Genomic DNA, 17642 nt, shown 5'->3' on the forward strand with positions numbered 1-17642 from the left:
GTAGGACAATAAACTCCCAAATCTCCTAAATATTTCCACACTTCAAATGGGGTACCATCATGTCTTGATTTTCCACCCTTGATTCTCTTTAAAGCCTTATTAACTTCTTTTCTACTATTGCGACTATGAAAAAAAAACATTTTATTATTATTAACGATATTAAGATCACTAAGATCGTCATATTTTTAAAAACTTCATTAAGAAGTTTATCTAAATAGCTCACTCACCTATGTTGAATATATTCTTTTAAGAAAAGCATTTTTTGATTTTCAAATTTGATACACTTTACTTAAACTAAATCTTTACTATTATTTTCTCATTGTTTGGCTAATTTATATATATAGTTTCACCCACTTTAGCATCTAATTTAATATAAAGATCACTAAAAGCAGAAATTTTAGCATTATAAATTATTCTTTTAGACTCTCTGCAGGTCACTTTATATTTTTTTCAGTTTTTTAAACTTTTATATTTAAACAAATTTTTATAACGCAACTTCTTATATTTTATATTTTCTTACATAATACTATTCCACCACCAACAATTTTTACTTATAGAAACTTTTCCTTTTAATTCTCCAAGTACAACTTTTGTCACGTGTTTAATAGTGTCTGTTACTGTATCTCACATAGAATTTGCTTCTTCATGAACATCCGAAATCTTGAAATCGTGAAGTTCACTTATAAAAATAATTTTATTTATGTTTTTTAGGTGCTCTCATTTAATTCCATGACAATGATTTTTAGTATTATTTATCTTACAACTGTTTATCTTAAAATCCAGAACTAATAGTCGATTTTGAGTACTTAAATTCTCACTTGAAATAAACTTACAATTTTTACTTTCTCGATGATCTCTTATTCGCATATAAAAATAATCAACTTGAGTTTAATTAGATCCATTCTTATAAGTAATAATATGCTTATCTCTTTTCTTAAAGAAAGTATTATCAACAACAAAATCATACACTAAAATAAAATCTAATATGACTATAACTTCTTCATTAATCACTCCAGAATCGTCGTCACCTTGAATATTTCTAAAATCTTCTACAACTCTACCAACATATCTATTTAAATCTCCTCCAATTAAAATTCTTTTTTAAGAGATATCATTTGTATTAATTCATCTAGGTCATTCTATAATTTTTCTTAGAATCTATATCTAAATTTACTTGAGGAGCATGAAAACTTATAACATTAAAAAACTTAGTATCAACAACAATTTTAAGGGCTATAATTCTATCTCAAATACTATTAATATTTATAATATTATCTTTCAAACTCTTATCTATAATTACAACTATACAATTTCTAGTGTGTCATACCTGAATATTAAAGTTTAAAACCTAAGCTATTAATCTCCTTAATTTTTTTTTCAACTCATTTAGTTTCTTGAATACATAAGAAATTTATCTTCCTATGAACCGCAATATCAACTAATTCCATTAACTTGCTTTTTTAACAGCATCCGTCCGTAATGTAAGAACCCTTGCTTATTTGACACTACACCCATACGCCGATGTAAATGTGCTTGCACACATCTCACTGTATTAAGGTCATACAATACGTCGCTTTCAGGGAACAACCTAGCATTTACACAAGGATCTAAATGATTCATTTCATGATTTTCGACAAATTTTATGTTGGCTATCGGCTACCTAACACAACCCTTTACTTTTCACATTCGGGGCATGGGACTTAGCGATGAGAGTGTTTGGTAATGCAAAATTGATAGCACATCATTAGTATTACAAGAACATACGAGTCCTACGTTTAAGTAGATTTGATGTCCTAGGACATTTACATACATACCACATAATTCTTATTAATTTACATATCTAACACCTAAACTTTAATTATTACATGTATATACCACCCAAATCTTTCAAATCACATAAAAACTGCACCCATTTTAACTTTTAAAAAGTGATATCCACCTTTTTAATGTATGGGGAAGTGTCATGTATATAAAATTTAAAGTTTAGGTGTTAGATATGTAAATATAAAAGAATTGAGTGGCATGTATGTAAATCATCCTGTAATAAATAGTAATAAATAGAAACGTTAAAATAAATATTGCCTCTAGAGTATTCTGCAATAAGATATAACAATAGAGACATAGTGTTTTATAAAATTATAACTAAGTTTATTAATGCAAGATCGCTTTAAAAATTTAAAAATATATTATAAGCAGTCAAAAGCTGAAAATATTAAAAAAAAAAAAAATCTTTAACAAAGCTTATGCTTGAGCAAAGAGATTCTCTCTCCCAGAAGAGTTTTAGAACTTATATGATCAAATAATCAAAATTCCATAATAAATGAAGAAAAAACTCCGAGTTTAGCAATATGAATTTTATTCATTCCATAAATTATCTTTCATGAATCAAAATTAGCACATTTATGAATGCAGAAAATTCTAATAATAAATTGCTCATGAATTTCTAATAAATTATAAATAAACTTAATCACATTGACAAGAACAACCCTAATAAAATAATTAGGTCTAAAAGGCAAAATAATTCAAATAAACATGATAAAGCAAAAATTCAACATTTATATTGGCATTAAAACCCTAGACTATAAAACACTACATTATAGAAGGTTTTATTGATGACACACTTTTGAAGTAAATATTGCCAAAATAAAGTTTAGTTGATCATAGTTGACTATTGAACTAGGATGGACCCCTTTTAACCCAAACTTAATCCAATAGGAACAAATGAGATCAATTAAATCTATTCCCTTTTACTGTATTTCGAATTCTAAGGTTCATACAAGGGCTATTTATACCTCTTTTCATATCAACAAAATTATTCTGCTTTATTCCGCATTATTCTGAATTTCAACATGATATCAGAGTCAAATTTCCTACCCCAGCAACAATTCCTCCCTCTAGAGCCGTCGGACTCCCTTCCTGCCACTCTACCTGTAGGAAGGGAGGGACGCTTTATCTCCCCAATCCTACTTGTTGTCCCAGAACTGTCCACACATTAACTATTCCCTATGGGCAGCCCTCCCAATCAATCAACGCAAATTGTGTAGTTCCCTTCAAAATCATTGTATTGAGAGCAGCGAAAGGCATCTTTTTTACGAATGGCCAGAGGGACAAATTCTCCCTTTGTCGGCTCAACAATCACGTAGCTAGTCGTGCAGAACAACGCGTCAATTCGAGCGTTCCTTCCAGTTGTTGTGGATGATGAGCAACACCTCTTTGCTGAGCTCCAAGATCTTGCCTCCAATCTGTCTTCTCAGAGTTCCAACCCTTATTGTTCCCACAGCTCCGTCTGGTCCGCTCTCCTAGTTGAGGCGAGGTCCTCCATAACCACCATTTTCTTCGATTCTGAATTCCTCATCTCTAGTCCCAAACCCATGGAGAAGAGAATGGAGTTAAAGGAGAGACTGAGGAAGCTTTTGGATATGATGGAGAGGAAGGAATAGTATGAACTTGTGAAGGACATCACTCCAAGGAAGTAGTGGAGCCCTTTACTTCCCATAAAGATTAGATAGACTTTGGCCCGCATGTTGTGGTGGTGATGTTCACTGGCTATTTATTTGGATTTGCTGCTTTTAGAGTCTTGTTCAACCACAACGCCACGATGAATGCGGTCGGTGGCATCCTAGGAATGATGATTTCATCCCTCACTGCCTCCCTTAGGTTTGATGGCGCACTGAATGTGGATGTGATTGAGCTCCAGACTAACCTTGTCCATACCCACAGATCCACTTCATAATTTCATCGTTACGCTCATATTATCTCAGCTGAGAGAACCTATTACAAGCAACTCTCTGTTGCGGAAATCACCATAAGTGCTTTTAGGCCATCCTCCATGACGGCCAATTATGATCCTCAACATGGCAAGTACATGGCATGGTGATAATCTATCGGGCAGATGTGCCCAAGGATGTTAATGTTGTTGTTGCCACCATCAAGGGCAAGCGCACCCTGCTGTTTGTTGACTGGTGCTTGACTGGCTTTAAGTGTCTCATTAATTACATGCCACCTACTATTGTTCCTGGTGACGACCTTTCTAAGGTGCAGAGGCGGGTTTGCACGATATCTAACTCCACTAACATCGCAGATGTGTTCTCTCGCATCGATCATAAGTTTGATCTTATGTATTCGAAGAATTCTTTTGTGCATTGGTATGATGGTGAGGGCTCAATCGTTTCTTACCTGCTGCCCAAAAAATCCATGCAGGTCCTTCTCAGACACTGAAACTCTCTCTACAATCGGAAGTATCTTGTTGCATGCCCACCTCTGGGGCTTTTCCTGCAGCAATGCCTACCACCAGAGCTTTTCTTGTAGCATACCCTCCTCCACAGATTTTCCTTTATTCGACCCTCCGGAGCTTTTTCTTGCAGTAGGTCTTCATCGGACCCTCTTTCGGAATTTTTCCTACAGCTGACCCTCCAACTGAGTTTTTATCTGTATAAGACCCTTCTCTGAAGTTTTTTTCCTATAACAGACTTTCCTCTAAAGCCTTTCCTATAACAAGCCTTCCTCTGAAGCTTTTTCCTTTTTTTCCTTTTTTTCTTTGTAAATCATACCTTGTACATTTCTCTTGCAGGTTGTCAACTTCTCTACAAACTCCCCTGCAGCATGTCCTGTAGGAGCCTTCCGTCAAAGACAACCACAGTCAACTAGAAATTAGTTTTTTCTGCAGTTTGTCTACTTCCCTGCAAACTCCCCTATATGAGCCTTTGATCTACCTACAGACACTGCAGGAACTGTAGTCAAAGGCAGCTGCAGGTTGTCTACTTCCCTACAAACTACCCTGCAACATTACATGCTCTGCCTACCGATAGGCACAGCAGGAATTGCAGTTAAAAACAATCGTAGTACGGATTGAAAAATTCAAGTTCTACTTCATGGGATTTCCCTCACCCATTGTTTGATGTTTTCAAATCAAAGTTGAACATGGTCTTAAACTATGTTTCAAGTTGAGAGAGAGTATTAAAAGTTATCTTAGGAAATGATTTATTTCTATTGAAAATTATGAGGTTAGATTTATTTCCAATATAATTTTATTTCCTTTACTATTTTAGATTTATTTCCTTTGATTGGATTTATTCTCTTCCCTATTTTGGACTTTCCTTTACATCCAAATAATAAATATGGATTGATTAATTAAAGATATTAGGTGATATATCTTTTCTTTCATGTTATTTTTTTAATTATCTTTCCTATTCTAGATTCACGAAAGGGTTATTTATACCTCCTTTCATATCAATAAATATACTCTATTTTATCCCACATTATTTTGAATTTCAACATATTGAATAATCAAAGAAATTACTATAGTAAAAAATTCAAACGTCACATCAATATATGGAAATGACTAACAAGATTCAGGTCGTAGTTGCAATTGCCCGTGCTCCAAAAATAACTAATCTAACTTGAACAAATAAAATTGAAATCCAAAAGAAAAGAAAAATTATTCAATCAAAGTTGTCAAATTATGTCACTCGAAATGTCTATTTACACTCCTCAATCCTATTTTAATAGATGCGGTTGGCATAAGATTAGCCCAATCTAATTTCATAAACATCATGTTCATATTTTTCAATTGAGCAATTTATATAAATAGCACACAATTCCTATACATTTATATATCTAGCACCTAAACTTTCATATCTACATTTATAACACTTTGTGATAATAAACATATGCACGAAAAAGATGAAATTAAATTTTAAGAAGTAATAGTGATATTACTGATGTGATATTAAAGACTTAAGTGCTATGCATGCAAATATAAAAGTATATGCATTCGATATGTAAATGCACAAGAATTGTGTGGCATGCATATAAATGCCCATTTTAAATCTGATAAAAAAAAATAGTAGTTAGAGCAACAACAACAAAAACAAGCCTTAATCCCACTATGTAGGGTCGGCTACATGAATCATTTTTCTCATTGCGTCCTATTTAGTGTCATATTATCATTTAGTTCTAGTAATTAGAGCAAGCAAATAAAATCTAAAGCATAGAAATTACACACACAAGGTATAGCCTGTGATTGTAATAGGCATCTTATAAGTAATGCCTCAACATAAAATGTAGATAAAAACCACAAAGAAGCCCAAAAAAGGCATGCCACCAAAGCCCCATGAAGAACACGCATTTGAATAGATAACCTTCGTTGAAATAACCAAAAGAAGAGCCATCTTTGATATCAGCCCTTAAATTTCTTAAATTGAACTTGAATGCAACCAAGAATCAAACCAATTTAATCTTATTGCAAATCATGGACTAATATATCATGAGGGAACAAATGACTCCATTCTCAAGAAAATCATTGCAGGCAAATTCCAACTACAAACAAAATGAAATTAAATAGAGTTGCACAAATTTTTACTTGATGCGACACTTTTAACAAGAATAAACATATATATTCTCATCCAATCTGCTTGACTTGGACATTGGCTTCAATAAATTTAGTGTAATATTCATCAAGCAAATGAAGAGATAACTTCGATGCTTCCTACAAACTAATCAATGATTCATCGCAATATAGAACAAACTATAGGAAAGTATATAGAAGAGGACTAGATGTGCATTTATGTATAGATGAAAAGAGAGAATAATCAAAATAATTGATAGCGAGCATATAAAATAAGATAAAACAAGACATACAACCACATTTTTCTTAAAATGTTTAATATAAAAGGAACAATAGTTCCAATATGTTGAAACAATCTAAATGGCCATGTCTTTCTCACATTTTATTGTTTAAAGATTCCCAATGAAAGCCTTTCAGAATTCTAATGCACCGTAACTTTATCATTAGCTTTAAATCTACATATCTCATGCTCAAATAAATACAAAGCATGCAATTATCACCATTAGTAGCCAATTTATATGGATAACTTCATGCAAGTCATTTATATTTTATATTAATGATTGAACAAATGTATTAGGCTTAGAATCCACAGGAAGGTCAACAAGATTTATAGACTTGAAACTCTCAAACAATCTATAATGTATTCATACTAGTAGTCATAATCACATATGACTTCGTGCAAATTCAGACATGGATAATATCAAAACTCTCCTCAATCCATGATCCTTTATTAGATAACATAATGGATCTCTCAAACTCCTATTTACTACTTTAGTCTTTACAAGTGACACGCACCTTGTTAATACAATCAAAATCAGTCAGCTTAATCTGTATTGTATGTAGAACAATATAAGTTTTACTTAAAAAATCAATAGGCTTATTCTCAATTTCAGTATAATATCTTAGAATAAAAAGAATACTCCTACAAAAACTAAACTCGCATAAAATGTATATGTACCAACATCTTTTGGGAACCCAAATGTTTCGAAATTTACTGATCAGAGTATATTACTAATTCTTTCAACAATGGTTAACTGCTAAAAATAACAAAGAGCTTGCATGATAACAAAAAGCTCTCTATCATAATTTGAATAATCTTGTTTTATTTTAGTTAATTTCTCACAAAGAAATGTAATGGTATGTTCTTTGTGACTAGACAATCATCCAGTATCAACAACAGACACAACATAAAGAACATCGAACATCTTATTAAAGTTTAGTCAATTGAGCATTTGTGAAATTGTAAGTCATTCTTTGATCTCAGAAAAAGCATGGTTAGCAGATTTAGTCCATTTAGATTCCCTTTTCTTCAAACATAGAGTGATTCCAGTCATGGCAGTACTAGACCGTTTAATGAATCATCTATTAAAAATAATCAAACTATAAAATCTATGAATATCATGTATTTTAATATGCTTTGGTAAATCATTAATACTTTTGACTTGTTATATGTCGAGCTTGATTGGGCTGGGTGGGGGGCCCAACACCTAGGTAGGCGCCCTGGAGCTTGGCAGCTAGAGCCAGCAGGAACCCAGTGCCAGTAGGGTGGCCCAGAAACAGTGCGCCAAGAAACCAACTCCCAGAAAAGGCATCGCTGCGCTCAAAATGTTCCCTAGAAAAGTGTGCCAGAGAACTCAGTTCTTGGGGGTGGCGGCTAGGCGCTCGTAACCAAATTTATACAATTTGGAACTTTATATTTCGTCTTTTGCTGCAAGAAGAAAGCGTGTGAAGTGCATGTGCGTTGAAGGAAGGATTACACAATTTCTCTAGTGCGAAGTTAAAGAAAAGCGACCCAAAGGTTCCAAGTTATAGAGACCTGATTGTAGCGTAATTTTTATATTTTTCCTCATTTATTCATGGTACATTTCTTACTGTGGTGTGACTCTGTTGTTCTTTGCTATTCTCAGATTTTTTCATGTTAAATCTTGGTGCTATTATGTTTTTTTATTTTCTGTGATTTTATTCTAAGTTTTGCTCAGATCTCTCGAATCGGTATTCCACATTTCCACTTTTTTTTTCCTCAACAAATGGTATTAGAGGAGGAGTTTTTCTAAAGATCTTTAGTTCGAGTGGGAGCAATGGCCGATGAAGTGAGGTACAAGGTGGAGAATGTCAATGATTCAAACCTTGCTTTCTGGAAAATTCAAATTGAGGATTTATTGTATAAAAGAAAATAATATTTGTCACGTGAATGAATCACCAAGAAGTCATAATCAATGGCTTTAGAAAAATGGAAAATGATTGATCGAACAACACTAAGTTTGATATGTTTTTCACTTTCTTTATTTGTTTCTTTTGACATTGTGGATGAGAAAATTATTTTTGATCTCATGCATGCACTAACAAGAATGTATGAGAAACCTTCGGCTTCAAACAAAATCTTTTTGATAGTAAGATTATTCAATATGAAGATGATTGATGATAATTCAGTGGTTAAAAACCTGAATAACTTCAGCGCTGTAACTAATCAATTGTGTTTTGTTGGTATCAAGTTCGATGACAAGGTCAAGGTAATGCTACTTTTATCCTCATCGTCAAACAGTTGGGATGGACTAGTCACTGCGGCAACTCTTCAGGTAGTTTGAAGTTAAAATTTAATGACATTGTGAGATAAGTGCTAAAGGAAGAAATTCGTAAAAAGGCGAATGGTGAAATTTTAAATTTTGCTCTAAATATTGAAAACAGAGGAAGAAATCTGGATAAAAACATAGGCAGTGAAAGATTCAAATCAAGAAGAAGAAAGACTAAATTAGAGAGAGAAAAAGGCAGAGGTGAATGATGGAACTGGGAGAAGAAACATCACTTCAAAAAGGACTTCAAAGCTCCAAATAAAAAGCTCTTTACAACAATCTCCACAGATGAAATCCTAGGTGACTTCAATTTATCCCTAGATAGAACTGAATCATGAATAGCTGATTCAAGTGCCTCTTTTCATGCTTGCCCAACAAAAGGATGTTTAAAAACTAAGTGAGCTAACGAATGTATATTTGGGAGACACAAGACATGCAATACTGTTGGAAATGATGATGTTGATATCAGATTGTCAAATGCATCAGTCTGTAAGCTCAATAAAAGTTATGTTCAATGTTTGAAAAGAAATTTGATTTTTGTGAGCCAGCTTGTAAGGTCAGAGTATGTGACTACTTTTATTGGTGATTCGTAAAAGATGACCAAAAAGGTAATAACGATGATATGTTTAAATCTATTGGTGTTGTTGGAACAAAAGGTGATGTAGGCCCATGCCACTGCAGGTTCGACCATATGAGTTAAAAAGATATGAAGTCTCTTATTTCTAAAAACAAACTTTGAAATTTTAAATCTAGAGATCTAGATTTTGTGAAGAGTGTGTTTATGACAAGAAAAAGATGATTATTTTATCTAAAAGTGGGACAAAGATGAAATTCAAAAAGCTGGATTTAGCGCACACTGATGTATGAGGTCCTACTTCAGTTCAGTCCAGAAGAGGTTCTCAATACTTTATCACTTTTATTGATGATCACACCAGAAATGTATGAGTGTACTTCTTGAAACAAAAATTTAATGTATTTAAGGTGTTTAAGAAGTGAAAAGCCACGATTGAGAATGAGGCAGACTTAAGGTGAAGTGTCTCAAATCAGATAATGGTGACAGGTCTCATCAGCAGAGGTTCATAAATTATTATGCTTCAAGGAGAAACATGTATGAGTTCACTGTTCCAAAAATGCCAAAGCAAAATGGTGTTGTAGAATATATGAATTGAAGTCTCACAAAACATGTTATGAGTATAAGATTACATGCAAGTTTGTTAAAATAATTTTGAGCAGAAGCATTTAACACTGCAGTTTATCTAATCAATCTTGGTCCCTCAGTAACCAGTACTTTTAAATGAAGGCTTACTGAAGAAGCCTGGATTGACAAAGAGGTAAATCTATCTCACCTGAATGTATTTGGTTGTTCATCAATGTTCATGTTAATGCAGGATCCATGAGTAAGTTTAATTCAAAACTTGTCAAGTGCAGTTTTATCGGATATGACTCAAATGAATTTGGGTACAAATTCTGAGACTATCGAAATAAAACATTCATTAGGAAAAAATATGTTACTTTCAATGAAATGAAGATGTACAAGAACAAAAATAAAATTCAAGATTGTCTATCAGCAACTTCTGAAGAGTCCTCTAAATATGTTGAGATAGAAGATAATTGTGATCGGAAATATGGAGAAAGTAAAGATAGTCTCTCTGATGAAGCACGTGAAGTTCCTCAGACGCCTACTACGGAATTCAGAAGGCCCAATAGAATCACAAGGCCGATACAAAGGAATTCTTCTTCTTAGTACTATGTATTACTGACTAATAGTGGTAAACATAAGTATCATGATAAGGTCACTCAAGTTGAAGAACCAAAGAAGAAAGTCTGTTATGGATGACGAGATGCACTCACTAAGGTCAAATTAGACATGAGAATTGACTGAATTACCATATGACATGAATACACTGCACAACAAGTGAATTTATAGGCTAAAAGAAGAGTTAGATGGTAGCAAGTGCTAGAAAAAGAGTCTTGTTGTGAAAGGGTTTCAACAAAAGAAAGGAGTAGACTATATTGAGATTTTTTTTTGTGGTAAAGATGACAACTATCATAGTTTTGTTGAGCTTAGTAGCAGAGATAGATTAACATCTAGAGCAGATGGATGTAAAGACAGTTTCTGACACGCTGACTTAGAGGAATTATATATGATGAAACCACAAAGATATCAAGCTCCAGAAAGAGAATATATGGTCTGTAAACTGAAGAAAAGTCTTTATGGTTTGAAATAGGACAAGGATATGACAGGTTTATGTCAGACAGTAAGTACATGAAGTGTTAGACAAATCATTGTTGCTTCATCAAACTTTTTAGAAATTGATATATTATGTTTCTTTTATATGTGGAAGACATGTTGATTATAAGAGCAAATACGAAGAAGAAAAAGGATTTGAATAAGCAATTATTAAGGGAGTTTGAAATGAAGGATTTAGGTCTAACAAAAAAAAATCCTCGATATGAGCATCAAGAAAAGAAGTGTGGGTATATTGAAGTTGTCTTATGCAAAATATATTGAGATCTTACACAGATTTAACATGAGTGAGACAAAATCAATTTGCAACCTCTTAGGTAGTCACTTTAAACTATCTAAATAACAATCGCCCAAGTTTGAAACAAAACAAACATAAATGAGAAAAACCCCCTCTGTTTTAGTTGTTGGAAGTTTGATATATGTAATGATATGTATAAGGCAAGATTTTGTACATGCAGTGGAGTGATTAGCAGTTATATGAGTGATCCAAACAAATATCATTGAGACGCAGTGAAGTTGATTTTCAGATACTTGCGAGGAACATTGAATAATACACGTTGTTTTGAAAATGCATGGATTAATCTACATGGATATGTATGTAAAGTCAATCTAGCAAGAGCTATTGATGATAGAAGAAATAGATATTATATCTTCACTTAGGGGAACACAAAGTAAGTTGGGTTTCTAAGCTACAAAAGATTATTGCACTATCAAACAATGAAGCTGGGTACATTGTTATCACTGAGAAAGCAAGAAAATAATTTAGCTGCAAAGCTCTATGTCAGAACTAGAAATAGAGCAAGTGAATGAAAAACTATATAGTGACAGTATAAGTATCATTCATCTAGCTAAGAATGTCATTTTTCATGTCAGGACAAAGCACAGTTAGCTAAGGTATCACTTCATTCGTTCACTACAAGAAGATGAACAATTCTATTTGGAAAAGATATATCTTATAATCCTATAGATGTGTTGACATATGTTGTTACAATTAAGAAACAAAAGTTATGTTTGATTCTAGTTAAAGTTCAAGAAAGTTGAGGCCAGAGTTAAGCCACACTACAACGCATTACTATGAAGATGATACAGATCTAGGAGAAAAATTAGTGGAAATGAATCACCAAGTGTGAGATTGGTATATGTTGAGCTTAATTGAGCTAGGAGGGGTGCCCAACATTCAGGAAGGTGCCCTAGAGCTTGGTAGAGGTGGCCTGCACCTGCCACTAGGGACCCAGTGCCAATAGGAGAGCCTAGGTGCCCAAGAACAGTGCACAAGGAAACTCAAGGAGACAAATAACTTTAAAATAAATCGACACTTGAATAACATAATCAGACAAAAGCACAACCTTAAGCACTCCATTATTCAACATAATAGCTAATAAGGAATGAATCATACACTCTTGCTTCAACATTCTTCCTCAAAAGCATGTTTACTTAAAATATGCAAAACTTGTTTCACTTCATTGGAAGCATTCGATTATTTTGCAAACTCAAGACTTAAACTTAGGCTTTATGGTTTTCAAAATTACCCTTCTTTCATTAGTCTCACATGCATATGCATTAAACCTCTTAAATTCAATAGTATCTAAATCATGAAGCTAAGGTATACAAAAATAACATATCATACAAATTCTATCAATATATGAGCTAACACAATAAGAACTAAACATCTATGGGACAGAAATAACAATTTTATCTATTTATACAACCTTATATGATAGTGCATATGGTTTAGGTTTCAAATTTATGCAGTCTAGGGAGAATTTAGACAAAACACTCATGCAACTCTCATATATAATTATCAGTTTACAAAGTTTCCCATAATATTTGAAATATGCTTGAAATATTTCAGTTTTCTTAACATAGAATCACCCATGATAAAAATTATGATGTAGCATGAGGCATTCAAAAAATTACTAACTAAAGCATCCACAGAATATTGATTTTTTCATTAAACAAATGGCATTCTTAGAATCTATGATTTCATTATATAGAAGGCAATATTAGAATATATAGAAGGCATATCTTGACATAAATCTTAAACCCAAATATTGATGCAAGTGTTTTACCCTAAAATTACCTAATCACTCGTAGTGTCACTAACCTCAGATACAGTAGTGTGAACCGACAAAATTGATCAGTTCGGCAAAATGAAGAACCTAAAGTTTAAGAATGCTAATAACACAACATTTTAACGATTGCTCAAATTCTACTACAAGTTGAAAGCACACAAAGTGATGAAATGTAGTGAGGTGTCATATCTTTCTTAATAGGTCTAATCAGATCTTAACCAAGAGACCATGGTTTAAGGATCTTCAATGATTTCACAATAATTCTTCAAATTTATTCATGTATTTCATAATAATTTTATTCAAACTATCACGATATTATAAAGCAAGTGTTTCTTTCATTTCAACCCATGTGGTAGTTAGTTCTCTTCCCAATCCTTCCCTTATCAATACTCATACAATAACCTTAGTTTGCCTAGTTAATTTATTTTTGTGAATATGATTTGTCATTTATTAGGCATGATTTGCCATTCAAAGATGGTATATACATGTAATGTCCAACCAGTAAAAATTTAAGGTCAATTTTATCAATACAAGTAGACAGACTTTAACCTTTTTTTCTGTTATGTCATCATCTATGTCAAAATTTTAAAATCAATTATTTTCATAAACCTTCACCTTAAAATGTTTATCTCAACTTTACATGTCTACTGACAATGTTGACAATAATTGAATTGACACATTATTATGACTAGAATTCACTTCAAGTTCAGGTGCATATACTTGGATGGCTTCAAATTATCACTTCCTATTTCGGTCAAATTAATGGCATCACATATTTTTCATATTTAGTAGCTCATTCAATTGTTCTTATAAAGTGCTCAAAGTTCCATCATATTCATGGTCTATTGTTACCTACAAATTAGCGTCGCTTGTAAATGACATTATGCTAACTAAAGGATATGAAACTAACCTAATGCAAAACAACTAGGGTTAGAGCTTGCTAGTGCAATTAGAATAATGTGATGTATACATTTTAGAGAAATGAATTAAGCATTTGCATATTAAAAACTATTAAATAAGCAAACAGCTTATTTTCTTAAAAGCAAACAACAAATGCAAGAATTAGAACACAAATTATCATCTAATGATCAAAAAATCTAAAAAGATTATGAAAAATTCAAATCATGCAGAATTTGTGAGCAATCGAATTCAAATGTGCCAATTTTTAACAAATTCAAGGGCGCTAATAAGCAATAATAAATAACATAGAAGAACTTAGATTATGACAGTAATCACCAAAACAAGAAATAAATGTAATTACACTAGTATATCAATCAAAGAAATTACACATTGAACTTAGATGCATGAGATTGAAAATTGAAGAAAAAGCAATTTTATACAGTTAAGGTTTTCATATTAAATTACTCAAAACATATTAATATGATTTCCAATCTTAGGGTCTGTTTGGGGCAGCTGCAGCTTATCCAGCTTATCCTGATAAGCTGCGTATCCTGATAAGCTGCGTATCCTGATAATCTGATGATAAGCAGCTTATCCTGATAATCTGGTGATAAGCAGCTGATCCAGATAATATGTCTGACAATATTTTGAGCAAATAGGCTGAATGTCGAATGTCTTGCTTTCATTCCAATAAATAGTAGTTTGTACAATCTATTTTAGGTACATAATATTCAGTATAATCTAATTTAAGTAACTTAATTAATACATATTCATAATCTAAATATTCAGCTAAAAAGAAGAGAATCCGTGCAAATATAATATTTCCTTCTTTGCATTATTGCGAAGAAGGAAACTCTTTATTATGATTTATTTTACTCCTGATTGATATCCCCCTTCAAATTGATGCTGGCTGGTCAAGAAACATCAATTTGCTGACAAAAAACTGATGACGCTGTCGAGAAAGAGTTTTAGTAAATATATCAGTCTTTTGAAGATCAGAAGTGCTATGAGGAAGAGATATAACACCCTCTTCATAGGCTTCTCGAATGAAATGACAGTCCACTTCAATGTGTTTCGTGCGTTCATAAAAAACGGGATTAGCAGCAATCTGGATAACACTAGTATTATCTGCATGAAGAGAAGTAGACTCAAGCCGAGGAAAACCAAGCTCAGCCAACACACCACGAAGCAAAATGATTTCAGAACAAGCAGAGGACATAGCGCGATATTCTGATTCAGTAGATGACTTAGACACTCGATCTTGTTTCTTGCTCTTCCACGAGATTAACGAGTTGTCGAGAAACATGCACCATCCAATAATAGATCGACGCGTATCAGAACAACCAGCCCAATCAACATCACTATAGGCTGTTAAGGTGATAGGAGACTGTGAATGAACATAATGAATTAATACCTGTCGGCGCTATTTTATGTTGGAGTTGCCCGTAAGAAGTTGTCGGTCATCGGAATTGAAATCCCCTCGCCCGCTTTGTAAGGACGTTGAAGTTTAGAAAAGTATGAAATCAAACTGACCCTATATTTTTCATAGTTTAAATGAAAGAGCGATTTATCTCAAATCCTATATCTATCCCAAAGGATAAACACAAGACTTGACGATGAGGCTTGATCAAATGAACTAAGGAATATATGACGTCCGTTTGGTCTGTGAAACCTTTATATCTGCCTACAAGTTCCCCTATTTAATATAAAGAATCAAATAGGTTTTATATTAAGCTGGGTTTGGACATGCTTCCTATAAAGGCAAACTTTGCAGAAAAGAGCAAACCACGATGAGAAGTACCTTTCAAATATCGAATAATACGTCGAACTGCAACTAAATGAAAATGAAAATGTGTAAAATGTGTAGGGGCTTGCATAAATTGACTAATTTGTTGCACAGCAAATGAAATATCGGGACGCGTAATAGTCAGATAATCGAGATTGCGGACCAGTTGTCTATATATAGATAGTTCAGATAGAAAGTCACCATCATTCTGTTGATATTTGACATTTACCTCCAAAGGGGTATCAGTAGAGCGACCATCTTGAAGACCAGCCAAAGCAATGAGTCCCTTCGTATAGTTGTGCTGATGAAGAAAAATACCAGTGGCAGAAGAGTGAACCTCGAGTCCTAAGAAATAAGTTAACAGCCTATAAATAGTAGTTTGTACAATCTATTTTAGGTACGTAATATTCAATATAATCTAATTTAAGTAACTTAATTAATACATATTCATAATCTAAATATTCAGTTAAAAAGAAGAGAATCCGTGCAAATATAATATTTCCTTCTTTGCATTATTACGAAGAAGAAAACTCTTTATTATGATTTCTTTTATACCTGATTGATACTGTCTGTCTGTTTTGTTTGTGCTTATTAAAAACAGTTGATTCTGAAAAAATGACCAATTGCCCCTGTTCTGAATAAGCTGGAGTTGTTTGTTTTGTGCTTTTTGGAGACAGCTTATTTGAAATTTTTTTTACAAAATTACTAACACTCTCAACGCAATCATAAAAAAGAAAATGAGAAGATTGAAAAACATATTTCAAAATACAAAATATTTATATCACTGAAATATTTCAAATCACATCAGAGATACAGAATTACCCAAACACATGTGAAATACACCATAACGCACTAGTATATACTATAATGAGACCCAACAAAGAAGAAAAAATAACATGTCAAAATCACAAGAAAAAAATAATAATATTGACTTTTACATGTAGTAGCATATCACGTCCCACTGTGCCCGGCTCTGATACTCTAGAACCCTGAGCAAACCTGTCCGACTAGGATACAACGGAAACAGTCGAAGCAGATGCGGTGTTCTGAAATGTTGATATCAACGAACTCCGTGCCGGGGTGTCCATCTGGGATATCATAAAAACAGACTCCCTGTCGGCCCACCTGAAGAATTTGCAGTCCTCATGTCGTTGTGCCCACCGCGTGGTGTTCGATGAATAGAAGAGCGATAGTATTCTAACAATAATATAGCAATCGCAGCCGCCATTCTCCTGCGGCGTTCTCGATATCGATTCATCCCGAACAACCAAACAATGATCACATGAATAAATAAAAAAACCTGTAGGTTGAGAAGTGGTTCTAACATTTGTTAACCAATCAAACATCACATAAACATTATAATGCTAAATCGAGTTCAACATATAAAGGTCTCTAACATAATACAATAGCCGACATATCCAGCAAAGTTCACAAATAGAACAATCAATTTTCGATAGAAAGACACAAGTATTGCACTCGAAGTTCAGGGTGAAGCCTCTTGAAAATCTGTCTTTTTGTTGAACATTCAAGCACCCTAACACATTTTAAAAAGAATTCATTATCAGCCATAACTTTAGGTATGTATTCTAAAAGGTTCATTAAACGATCAACACTGGGATCATCTACTTCTGGTTCAATAGGTTGTGGAGCTGCAAATACTTCTATGAGTCGGTCTATTGAGCTCTGCACAAATACATCTTTGTTTTTTGTCTTTTTCTCC

General features: G+C 33.2%; 1 protein-coding gene and 1 pseudogene across 3 annotated transcripts in view; one reads left to right on the forward strand and one right to left on the reverse strand.

Moving 5' to 3' along the window:
• Positions 1-17642, reverse strand: part of LOC110030365 (copper-transporting ATPase PAA1, chloroplastic-like) — a 39080-nt gene that overhangs the window by 3604 nt on the left and 17834 nt on the right. The window lies entirely within an intron of this gene.
• Positions 3091-4774, forward strand: LOC110030355 (annotated as a pseudogene).

Source organism: Phalaenopsis equestris, unplaced genomic scaffold (assembly GCF_001263595.1).
Source record: "Phalaenopsis equestris unplaced genomic scaffold, ASM126359v1 Scaffold000002, whole genome shotgun sequence".
In the NCBI taxonomy this organism is placed as follows: Eukaryota; Viridiplantae; Streptophyta; class Magnoliopsida; order Asparagales; family Orchidaceae; genus Phalaenopsis; species Phalaenopsis equestris.